General features: G+C 41.2%; 1 pseudogene; it reads right to left on the reverse strand.

The window, feature by feature from the left end:
* Positions 1-4137: 4137 nt before the first annotated feature.
* LOC111538932 lies at positions 4138-4984 on the reverse strand (annotated as a pseudogene).
* Between the last annotated feature and the right edge of the window lie 6757 nt (positions 4985-11741).

The raw sequence follows: 11741 nt of genomic DNA on the forward strand, positions 1-11741 counted from the left end.
CAGCCTCCCAAGTAGCTGGGATTACAGGCATGTGCTGCTATGCCTGGCTAATTTCGTATTTTTAGTACAGACCTGGTTTCTCCATGTTGATCAGGCTGGTCTAGAACTCCCAACCTCAGGTGATCTGCCCGCCTCAGTCTCCGCAAGAGATTTTCATAAAGCAAATATATTTATGAATATTCTTACTGTAAATAAACCAACTATTATCACAAGATTCATTGTTGTATGTTCCTTAATATCAAACATTATTGTGTTTTTTCCCTTTTCTATTTAGACATAAATGTATATAAAGTTCAAAAAGTGCCCTGATCATCAGAATGAACAGGAAACCTACAGAATGGGAGAAAAATTTTGCAATTTATCTATCTGACAAAGTGCTAATATCCAGAATCTACAAGGAACTAAAATTTACAAGAAAGAAACAAACAACTCCATCAAAAACTGGGTGAAGGATATGAACAGACACTTCTCAAAAAAAAAAAAAAAAAAAGACATTTATGCGACCAACAAACATATGAGAAAAAGCTTATCATCACTGGTCATTAGGGAAATGCAAATCAAAACCATAATACTATCTCACACCAGTTAGAATGGTGATCATTAAAAAGTCAGGAAACAACAGATGCTGGAGAGGATGTGGAAAAATAGGAACACTTTTACACTTGGTGGGAGTGTAAATTAGGTCAACCATTGTGGAAGACAGTATGGCGATTCCTCAAGGATCTAGAACTAGAAATACCATTTGACCCAGCAATCCCATTATTGGGTATATACTCAAAGGATTAGAAATTATTCTGCTATAAAGACACATGAACACATATGTTTACTGCAGCACTATTCACAATAGCAAAGACTTGGAATCAACCCAAATGTCCATTAATGATAGACTGGATAAAGAAAATGTGGCATGTATACACCATGGAATACTATGCAGCCATAAAAAATGATGAATTCATGTCCTTTGCAGGGGCATGGATGAAGCTGGAAACCATCATTCTCAGCAAACTAACACAAGAACAGAAAACCAAACACTGCATGTTCTCACTCATAAGTGGGAGTTGAACAATGAGAACATATGGGCACAGGGAGGGGACCATCACCCACTGGGGTCTGTCAGGGGGTGGGGGACAAGGGGACGGACAGCATTAGGAGAAATACCTAATGTTGATGACGGGTTGATGGGTGTAGCAAACCACCACGGCACGTGTATACCTATGTAACAAAGCTGCATGTTCTACACGTGTATTCCAGAACTTAAAGTATAAAAAAGTAATAATAATAAAAAAAGAAAGTTGAATATTGGCCTCCACTGTCTTCTGGCTTGCAGGGTTTCTGCAGAGAGATCCGCTGTTAGTCTGATGGGCTTCCCTTTGTAGGTAACCTGATGTTTCTCTCTGACTGCCCTTAACCTTTTTTTTCTTCATTTTGACCTTGGAGATTCTGACAGTTGTGTGTCTTGGGATTGCTCTTCTCGAGGAGTGTCTTAGTGGTGTTCTCTGTATTTCCTGAATTTGAATGTTGGCCTGTCTTGCTAGGCTGGGGAAGTTCTCCTGGATATATCCTAAAGCGTGTTTTCCAACTTGGTTCCATTCTCCCCGTCACTTTCAGGGACCTCAATCAATCGTAGGTTTGGTATTTTCGCAAGAAAAATCCTCTATTTCTTGGAGGCTTTGTTCGTTCCTTTTCCATCTTTTTTCTCTAATCTTGTCTTTCTGCTTCATTTCAGTACGTTGATCTTTCATCTCTGGTATCCTTTCTTCCACTTGATTGATTCAGCTATTGATACTTGTGTTTGCTTCAGAAAGTTATCGTGCTGTGTTTTTCAGCTCCATCAGGTCATTTATGTTCTTCTCTAAACGGGTTATTCCAGTTAGCAGTTCCTGTAACCTTTTGTCAAGGTTCTTACTTCCTTGCATTGGGTTAGAACATGCTCCCTTAGCTCAGAGGAGTTTGTTATACCCACCTCCACTTCTGTCAATTCATCAAACTCATTCTCTTTCCATTTTTGTGCCCTTGCCAGAGTAGAGTTGGTGATCATTTGGAGAAGAGGCCTTCTGTTTTTTGGATTTTTCAGCCTTTTTGTACTGGTTTTTCCCTCATATTAGTGGATTTATCTACCTCTGATCTTTGAGGTTGATGACCTTTGGATGGGGTTTCTGCGTGTGGTCCTTTTTATTGATGTTACTGCTTTCTGTGTTAGTTTTTCTTCTAACAGTCAGGCACCTCTTCTGCAGGTCTGCTGTAGTTTGCTGGAGGTCCACTCCAGACCCTGTTTGTCTGGGTACTAGTGGAGGCTGCAGAACAGCAAAGATTGCTGCCTGCTTTTTTATCTGGAAGCTTCATCCCAGAGGCGCATCAGTCTGATGCCAGCCAGAGCTCTCCTGTATGAGGTTTCTGTCAACCCCTTTCAGGAGGTCTTTCCAAGCCAGGAGGCACAGCGGTCAGGGACCCACTTGAGGAGGCAGTCTGTGCTTCAGCAGAGCTAGAGTGCTGTCCTGGTAGTACCCTCCTTGTCAGGATCCACTGCTCTCTTCAGAGCTGGCAGGCAGGAACGTTTAAGACCCCAAAGCTGCACTCACAGCTGCCCCCTCCCCCAGGTGCTCTGTCCCCATGAGGTGGGAGTTTTATCTAGAAGCCCCTGGCTGGGGCTGCTGCCTTTCTTTCAGAGATGTCCTGCCCAGTGAAGAGGAATCTAGAGAGGCAGTCTGGCCACAGCTGCTTTGCTGCACTGTGTTGAGTTCTGCCCATTCTGAACTTCAAGGACTTTTTAGTACTGTCAGGGGAAAACTGCCTGCTCAAGCCCCAGTAATTGCGGACACCCCTCCCCCCACCAAGCTCAAGCATCCTACGTCGACTTCAGACTGCTGGGCTGGTAGCAAGAATTTCGAGTCAGTGGTTGCTAGCTTGCTGAGCTCTGTGAGAGCAGGACCTGCTGAGTGAGACCACTTGGCTTTCTGGCTTCAACCCCCTTTCCAGGAGAGTAAACGGTTCTGTCTCACTGGGGTTCTAGGTGCCACTGAGGTACAAAAAAACCTCCCGCCTCCTGCCCCTAGCTTGGTGTCTGCCCAAACAGCCACCCAGTTTTGTGCTTGAAAATCAGAGCCCTGGTGATGTAGACGCGTGAGGGAATCTCCTTGTCTGCGGATTGCAAAAACTGTAGGAAAAGCATATTATCTGGGTTGGATAGCACAGTCCCTCAGGCTTCCCTTGGCTGGGAAAGGGAGGCCCCCCCCCACCCTGCTCCCTGTACTTCCTCACTGAGGCGATGCCCCACCCTGCTTCTGCTCACCCTCTCTGGGCTGCACCCACTGCCTAACCAGTCCCAATGAGATGGATAGGCTACCTCAGTTGGAAATGCAGAAATCACCTGCCTTCTGTGTTAGTCTTGCTGGGAGCTGCAGACTGGAGCTATTCCTATTCAGCCATCTTGCCAGCAGATCTCAATTAGGGAAGTTTTCTTAAATTAATTTCTCAAATACATTTTCTAGGTTGTTTACTTTTACTCTTTCTTTCTCAGGAATGCCAATTATTCCTAGGTTTGGTCACTTTACATAATACCATATTTCTCAAAGACTTTCCTCATTTTTAAAATCAGTTTTTCTTTATTTATGTTAGATTGGGTTAAAAAGACCAGTCTTTAAGCTCTGAAATTCTTTTTTCTGCTTGGTTCAGTCCATTGATAAAGCTTTCAATTGTATTTTGACATTCTTTAAGTGAGTTTTTCAATTCCAGAAACTCTGATTGATTCTCTTTTAAGATGTTTATCTATTTCCTGGATTGCTTTAGAAGTTTGTTTGTGTTTTTTTTTTTTTTTAAGTAATAAACATTTATTGAGAATTTTTAGGTTAGTGGTTATCTCCTCCCATTATTGAGGGAGGAACCAACACTGTAGGAAATCACTGAGGAATCACACACTGGCACAACACCCCTGGCCAACACAGGGAGGAGAAAAGTAATTCCACAGAAAAAGGGCTGGTGTTTAGCCTTTCTTTATTCAGGAGGAGTTGGGAGGATAGCTGCAGGTATAAGAAACTTTCACATGATACTGGGGCAGGGTGGGGCTGTGCTAGGTTCCTAACTGGCTTCTCAAAAACTGGAGAAGCAGATTCACTTTCTCTTTGGGGATAAAATTCTTGGTTACCAGGCTAATTTCTTACCCTTAATGAGAATGCCATTATTTCCCCAGGTGAAAGTCTCATCCTGTAGGTTTGGCACAAGATTGTCATCAGTGAAACAGACATGATTCTGTGATGTGATTGTCTTAGAGATGCTCTGGACTGCCTAATCTTGTTAATTTTGATGTAGCCAGGGTTCTTGCTCAGTGCTTCTCCAAGCATCTTAGCAGCCTCAGCTTCATACTTGGCCTGGGCAATCTTTTACTGGTATTCTAGGTTTGCTTTTTCTACCAAGAACTGGGCCTGCTGGGCCTCCTGCTGGACCACTTGTTTGGCCTCTACAGTAGCTGTGTACTCTCAGCTAGAGCTCAGCTCTGTGATGGCTACATCATCCAAGACAAGACTGAAGTCCTTGGCCCTCTCTGGCAGCTCCCATTGAATCAACAGGGATACCTGGGTCCACTGGGTAATCAGCTATGAGGCATTGAACTTACCACACTCTTGAGCACTTTTTTGACAATGGATGGCATCACTCATTCTTTGTTGTCTAGCCCTAGGTGATTGTGCATGCTAGGAAACTCCTGAATGTTGGGTTGAGACACCACTCACGGGGATATGTTCACCACCTGAAGGTCTTTTGAGCCTGTTAGGGAGGAAATTTTTCAAGGTCTGGCCAGAATGTCATCGTTAATGGGGTACTAAGACCAGGGGATCCTAAAATGAAGGCTTTGGCCAGGATAGTGTCCTGCTGCATGCCACCGATATGATTGAAGAAGGTGGTTGTGTTTGCCTTCCATGGTGAACATGGATTTGTGTACAACATAGGCCACAGTGCTAGCCCCTAGCAACAGCATCAGTGCCATGACCATGTCCTAGGAGTCAGTGTGCAGCCATTCCTCTAAGTCCTTCAAGTTCTGGACCATGTCTGATTCTGAGGCTGTTGCACCAAAGGTCAGAAGGGAGTGCCAGCCCACCACTGCCCAACTCCAGTTTAGGGATTGTACCCTTTGCATGAGGGTTCAGGTCAGTAATTCTGGCAGGTGAATGGTGTATTGATTTTCAACCTTGCCTTGGATCTCAATGAGCTTCCTTGCAATCCATGCTTTACATTCTTTATCTGTCATTTCCGTGTTTCCATTTTGGCTATGGACCACTGCTGGAGAGCTATTGTAATCATTTGATAGTATCACTACTTTCAGATTTTTCATAGTGCTGGAATTCTTGCTCTGGTTTCTTCTCACCTGGAGATGCTAGCACTTCTAATTTTTGTAATTATTTTCATGCAGGTAGGATTTTTTTCTTTTCTTTTTTTTTTCTGTCCTTTTATCAGCTGGACACTACCATGAGGGCTGTTTGCCAGTGTTTTCTTCTCTGGGATCTGGGTTGTTCTTTAAGATTCTGGTAGATTACCATTTGCTTCTTGAATTAAAGCTCACAGACTTGATCTTTATATACTATCTTGACATTTGCAAGTGGCTGATGCATGCTGAATGCCTCTAATCTACCAATATTGGGAATAAACAAACAACTACTTCTTGATTTCTATGGTTTGTTAGAGAAGGATCTCAGTGACCTGTGAGTCAGTATCAATGACTTCCAAGTTAGAAAAATTAAACTATTCCTTCCTCCAGTCATCCTTTAAAAAGCATTTTGCCCCTTTAAACTGGCATCCCAATTTTAGACAACACCCCACAGAAAATTTTAAAAAATTCAGCTCTCATTCATCTTGTAAAAGTAAGAAAGGTGGTGGATGGGGAGGGAAAGAGAAGACAGGGAGAGGGAGAGAGGGAGAGGGAGAGGAAGGGAGAGAGAGGGAGAGGAAAGGAGAGAGAGAGAGAGAGAGAGAGAGAGAGAGAGATACTGACTGACTGACTGACTGACTTGTAAATGATCTTGCTAAACTACATGCCCAGTGTTGCAGAAAAAAACTAGAGCACTTCTTTCCCCAAGAGTCAATGGACAACAGAGGGATTGCTTTAAAAGACTTTGTAATGTGTCTTTTTTTTTTTTTTTTTTTTTTTCAGACAGAGTCTCACCCTGTTGCCAGGCTGGAGTGCAGTGGCGCAATCTCGGCTCACTGCAAGCTCCTCCTCCTGGGTTGATGCCATTCTCCTGCCTCAGCCTCCTGAGTAGCTAGGATTGCAGGCGCCTGCCACCATGCCTGGCTAATTTTTTTGTATTTTTAGTAGAGACGGGTTTTCACCATGTTAGCCAGGATGGTCTCGATCTCCTGACCTCATGATCTGCCCGCCTCGGCCTCCCGAAGTGCTGGGATTACAGGCGTGATTTGAGTTTGTTTTGATGACTAATTTGTCTTCTAATTCTATTCAAATTCTATGAAAACAGGAGGAAAATAAAAAGAAAATATTTAAACCTGGGTATGTTTTAGTTGGAGTACTTGCAGCTTTCAAAATTCCAGAGTAAAATTGTGACATTTCAGATTTTCACTGCTTAGGGCACAGACAAAATGGAAGGAAGCAAAACCAACAAAAAAACACAGGGGTTGACTTTTACTCTGAGAAGCTGTTAAGCCCCACATGTTGAATTTTACAGTTGCCCAACTCCCCAGTCTTCCAACCATCGAAAGACCTATTTACAACCAAGGGAATATTTAACATCTTTTATTAATTCGCTTTCTATCTAGGGCTCAGCACAATGCATGCTGGAGGCTCACGTGCTGATTCATGGCAGAAGGGAAGAGGCTTTATTTCATACAAAGAAATTGACCAGGCTGAAGGCTGTGTCCTTTATACAGCTAGTATTCTACTCTACTGTGTCCAACTCAATGAACTGCTGGCATTCTAATTATTTGGGTCTGAAGATTTGGCCACTTAGGTTAAATTTCAGACAGGATTTCTTTTAAATGGAGTAGATGGTCAGACATTTGAATATGGCAGCAGAAGACTAGGAAGCAGAGCACCCTGATTTCGGTGGGCAGAGGGGTATGGCTCCATGTAATTAGTCCACTTATAACAAGATGCCAGTGATTAGTTGGTAAGTACTAGAACAATATTCAGAGGAGAATTCTGAGGGCACATCCAAGAAGGTCACTTCAGGATCTGGCTGTAGTATCAATAGGTAACCTTGGTTGAGGGCAAGCAAGCAAAAAGGCTAATGTCCAGTGATAAAGACCAAGTAATCTAGCAGAAAGGTGGAGTTGAGAAGGACACTTGGGTGTCTAGAGTTCTAGATTCTAGATTTCAATGTGGGCACACCTGATGCCAAATCTATGGTTGTGAGATCCATTCCATACTCTATGACCTGCTGGGCTAAAACTGTTGAAACAAAGTACTGTGTAGTTCAGGACTGAGTGAGGAATAAGTTGGACAGATCCTGGGGGTTAGAAATCCCAAATAATTCCAGCTAGAATGACTTGGGCAGCTACGGGCTGAGGCAGTGTTCTCCCTGACTAAATACTTTGAGATGGTAAAGGAATGTCAACTAAGCTACCCCTAACCCCATGCCATAATTATAAGGTGCTTATGCTCTGTCAGATACATGGATTTTCTGACTTGATCAACCCCTACTCCACACAACATCCTCAGCCATATGTGCTATTGTTACTAAGATGAGGAAACTGAGACTTAGAGAAGGGAGATAGGGAGATGACGGGTCTAGGATGCCACAGCTAGGAAATGACAGAAAATGCTTCAATGTTCAAAGTCGAGCAGTTGACTCCAGAAAGTGCACACCTAACTGCTATGCATACTCCCTCCTATTTGCTGGGACAACCTTGGTGAGCACAGAGCAAAATGTTGCCCATCCCTCTGGTGCTGATGAAGATCCACCCCTCTCACCACCTATTATTTCAAACTAGGCATTTTCTTTAAAAATAAAATAGTTTTATTGATAGATCATTCATATAACGTTCAATTCATCCATTTAAAGTGCACGATTCAATAGTTTTGAGGATATGCACAGATATATGAAACCATCACCACAGTCAATTTTAGAACATTTTGATTACTTCAAAAAGAAACTCTCATCTTTTAGCTATATCTCCCAATCCCCATCTAATTCCTCACCCTTAGCCTTAAGCAATAATGAATTCACATTTTATATCTATACATTGGCTTGTTCTGGAGCCTCATATGAATTGAATCATATAATATGTACACATTTGTGACTTTTTTTAACTTAGTATGTTTTCAAGTCTCATTTAAGTGGTAGCGTGTATCAGTACTTTATTCTTTTTGATAACTGAATACTATTTTGTTGTAGAAATATATCACATTTTGTTTCTGTTTGGGTTGTTTCCACCTTTTGGCTATCATAAGTAACGCTACGATACATATTTTGGTACAGATTTTTGTGTGAACACTAACAAAACATTTTATTTCTCTTAGAAAGAAATGAAAACACCTAAGAGTAGAAAATACTTGGTCAGATGGTAACTCCAGGTTTAATTGTTTGATGAATGGCCAGACTGTTTCACAGTGGCTGCACCGTTTTACATTCCCACCAGCAATGCATGAGGTTCCAGTTTTTCCACATCCTCACCAACACTTCTCTGTCTTCTTGATCCTAGCCATCCTAGTGGGTGTGAAGTGATACCTCATGGTGTTGATGTGCATTTCTCTGATGACTAATGGTGTTGAACATATTTTCATTCATGTGCTTAGTAGCCATCTGGAGAAATGGATATTCAGATCATTTTAAAAATTGATCTGAATAAACATTTCTGTCATTTTATTAAGCTTAATATAGTATTGATACAAGTCCCTTAGATATATAATTTGTAAATGTTTTCTTCCATTTGGTGGGTTGCCTTTTTATTTTACGGATGGTGTCCTTTGCAGCACAAAAGTTTTAAATTTTGATGAAGTCTCACTTACTTTTTCTTTTGTTGCTTATGACTTCTATTTCATATCTAAGAATACTTTGCCAAATCCAAGTCATGATTTGCTCCTATGTTTTCTTCTAATTTTATAGTTTTAGCTCCTACATTTAGGTCATTGATCCATATTGTTTAAATCTCTATATGCAGGGTATGTTACTTTTCCTGAGTTCTAAGAGAGTCCCTAAGGTTTTATAAATAGCAAATATTACCCACAGGCAGCAGTTCATGCCTGTAATTCCAGCACTTTGGAAGGCCAAGGCAGGAGGATTTCTTGAGCCTATGCATTTGAGACCAGCCTGGGCAACATAGTGAGACTTTGTCTTTACAAAGCATAAGCAAAATTAGCCAGTGTGGTGACATGTGCCTGTGGTCCCAGCTACTTGTGGGGCTGAAGTGGGAGGATTGCCTGGGCCCAGGAAATTGAGGCTGCAGTGAGTCATGATCATGCCACCAAACTCCAAATATAGCAGACACTATATTTTCCTTTGAACACTAGACCAATTTATAAGATGATGATTTCTCATATACTGGAGTTTGGTTAGGACCTCAAGAAAAAGACAAGTAATAAAGCTGAGGTGGGCATATCACCTGAGGTCAGGAGTTTGAGACCATGCTGGCCAACGTAGTGAAACTCCATCTCTACTAAATACAAAAATTAGCTGGGCGTGGTGGCAGGCACCTGTAATCCCAGCTACTTGGGATGCTCAGGCAGGAGAATTGCTTGAACCCGGGAGGCAGAGGTTGCAGTGAGCCGAGATCACGCTACTGCACTCCCGACTGGGTGACAGAGTGAGACTCCATCTTGAAAAAAAAAAAAAGAAAAGAAAGAAGAGCAGGGCTCTAGCGCCCTATCTTTCACACTATTATTTGTGTTTATTTTGAAATACACTTGCAACCACTTGACTACTGAATTCAGCATAATGGAGGTATATAACATGGTGAAGAGCTATAATTATGTTTTCTGTAATGTACAGTTTGAGATACAAGAACATTTTAAAATTTTATTATGAGATTTTATTTATTATTTTTCAAACAAATTAGAGTTTGATAAAATATTTAGAAAGAGCTGGATAACTAACCCAGCACACTATGCACCTAAAGTGAGTTTGACTCAAATAAATACAGTATATATTTTTTTGACAAATGACCTCTGCCTGCAAGATTTATCAAATTAATGTGGAACAGCTCTATAGGAGCAAGGTAGTAGTCCTGTTTCACAATTTTTTGGACTTTTCACTGTAGGCTGAGGGAAGTATGGAGAGGAATATATTTCATTTCCAAGGGGAAGTTAAGGAAAAAAATGAGTTTGTTTTAGGTTGACAGTGTATGACTCAAAAACTGAAGCTAAAAAATGTAAAAAGCAATAAAAACAAAAATTTTACTTGAAACTATGATTGTGGAAATTAACTCTGGCTATTGAAGAACTAAAAGAATCCTTTAGAATTAACTGAGTTTGTTCAACCATAAACCATAAAATGACTTCTCATATCATAAACTAATTACAAAAGGGCCAGAGTCATCTTGGAGTTTTAAGGGGATCTCCACAGATTAACTGATTTAGGTGGGATTTGGAAATATGAAATATTATTACTAAAATCTATACTGAGTAATGTACCTGAAAATCACAAACAAGTGATATTTAACTGGTAAAATGTATATTCAGTGCTGGAGTAGATACAGGTGGAAAGGGAGAGAGAATGGTCAATGGTGCTATCTGGGTTTCTAGATTGCAGTGCCATTCCTCAAGATATGGGAGAGGACCTGTGCCATGGGCAGAATGTTTTTGTCCCTCCAAAATTCATGTGTTGAAAACATAATCACCAATATGATCATACTAGGAGATAGGGCCTTTGGGAGGTGATTAGATTATGGTAGAGGAGACCTCATCAATGGAATTAGTGCCCTTTTAAATGAGACCCAAGAGTGCTGCCTTTTCCCCTCCACCACATGAGGAAAAAGCAAGAAAGCATCTTCTGTGAACCAGCAAGGGGGCCCTCACCAGATACCAAACCTGCCAGCAGCTTGGTGTTAGACTTCCCAGCATCCAGAACTATAAGAAATAAAATTCTGTTATTTATAAGGTATCCAATTTGTTTATTTGTTATAGCAGCCTGGACAGACTGAGAAAACCTGTTTGGGGAGAAATAACCGTGAGTTTACTGAAATTTATTGGATTTGATATGAATTTTAAACATTGAAGAAGAAATATGTGGGGAACCTGTATATCTGGAACTCAGAAGATGATTTTTTAGCTGGGAATATGTCTTGGAGTCCCATCACGAACATAAAATTACCTATGGAAAAATATAAACCAAAAACAGGGTCTGCATTTAAGCCTTCATGTTTTTAAAATAGTTAAAGCCAGATAGAAAAGTGAGAGCTAAAAAAGAAGATTTAGAAGGAGCGACCAGCAAGGTAGAAGAAAAACCATGAGAGAGTGGGAAAAGAGAAGTCAAGGGGGATGAGAATTGCAGGAAGGAGGGTGTTTTCAACAGTATTAAATGTTACTGAGAGGCCAAGTAAAACGAGGTCTTAGAAGTGCCCACAAAATGCAAGGGAAGGTCACTGTTGATCTTAGTGAGAGCCATGTTGATGAAACAGAGCATGTTGAAGACATTCTGGAGCGATTAAGAAGTGGAGATGGTAAAGTCTGTAATTTGCTCCAACTGAATGGCAATACCATTACCTAAGATGGTAAAGAGGCCCAGATTGGGTCCTCATTTGAGATGATTGGTTTGAAGAAAAGAAGACAGAGCAATAGCTGGAGGAGAATATTTGATTCAACT

Source organism: Piliocolobus tephrosceles, chromosome 9 (genome assembly GCF_002776525.5).
Source record: "Piliocolobus tephrosceles isolate RC106 chromosome 9, ASM277652v3, whole genome shotgun sequence".
NCBI lineage: Eukaryota > Metazoa > Chordata > Mammalia > Primates > Cercopithecidae > Piliocolobus > Piliocolobus tephrosceles.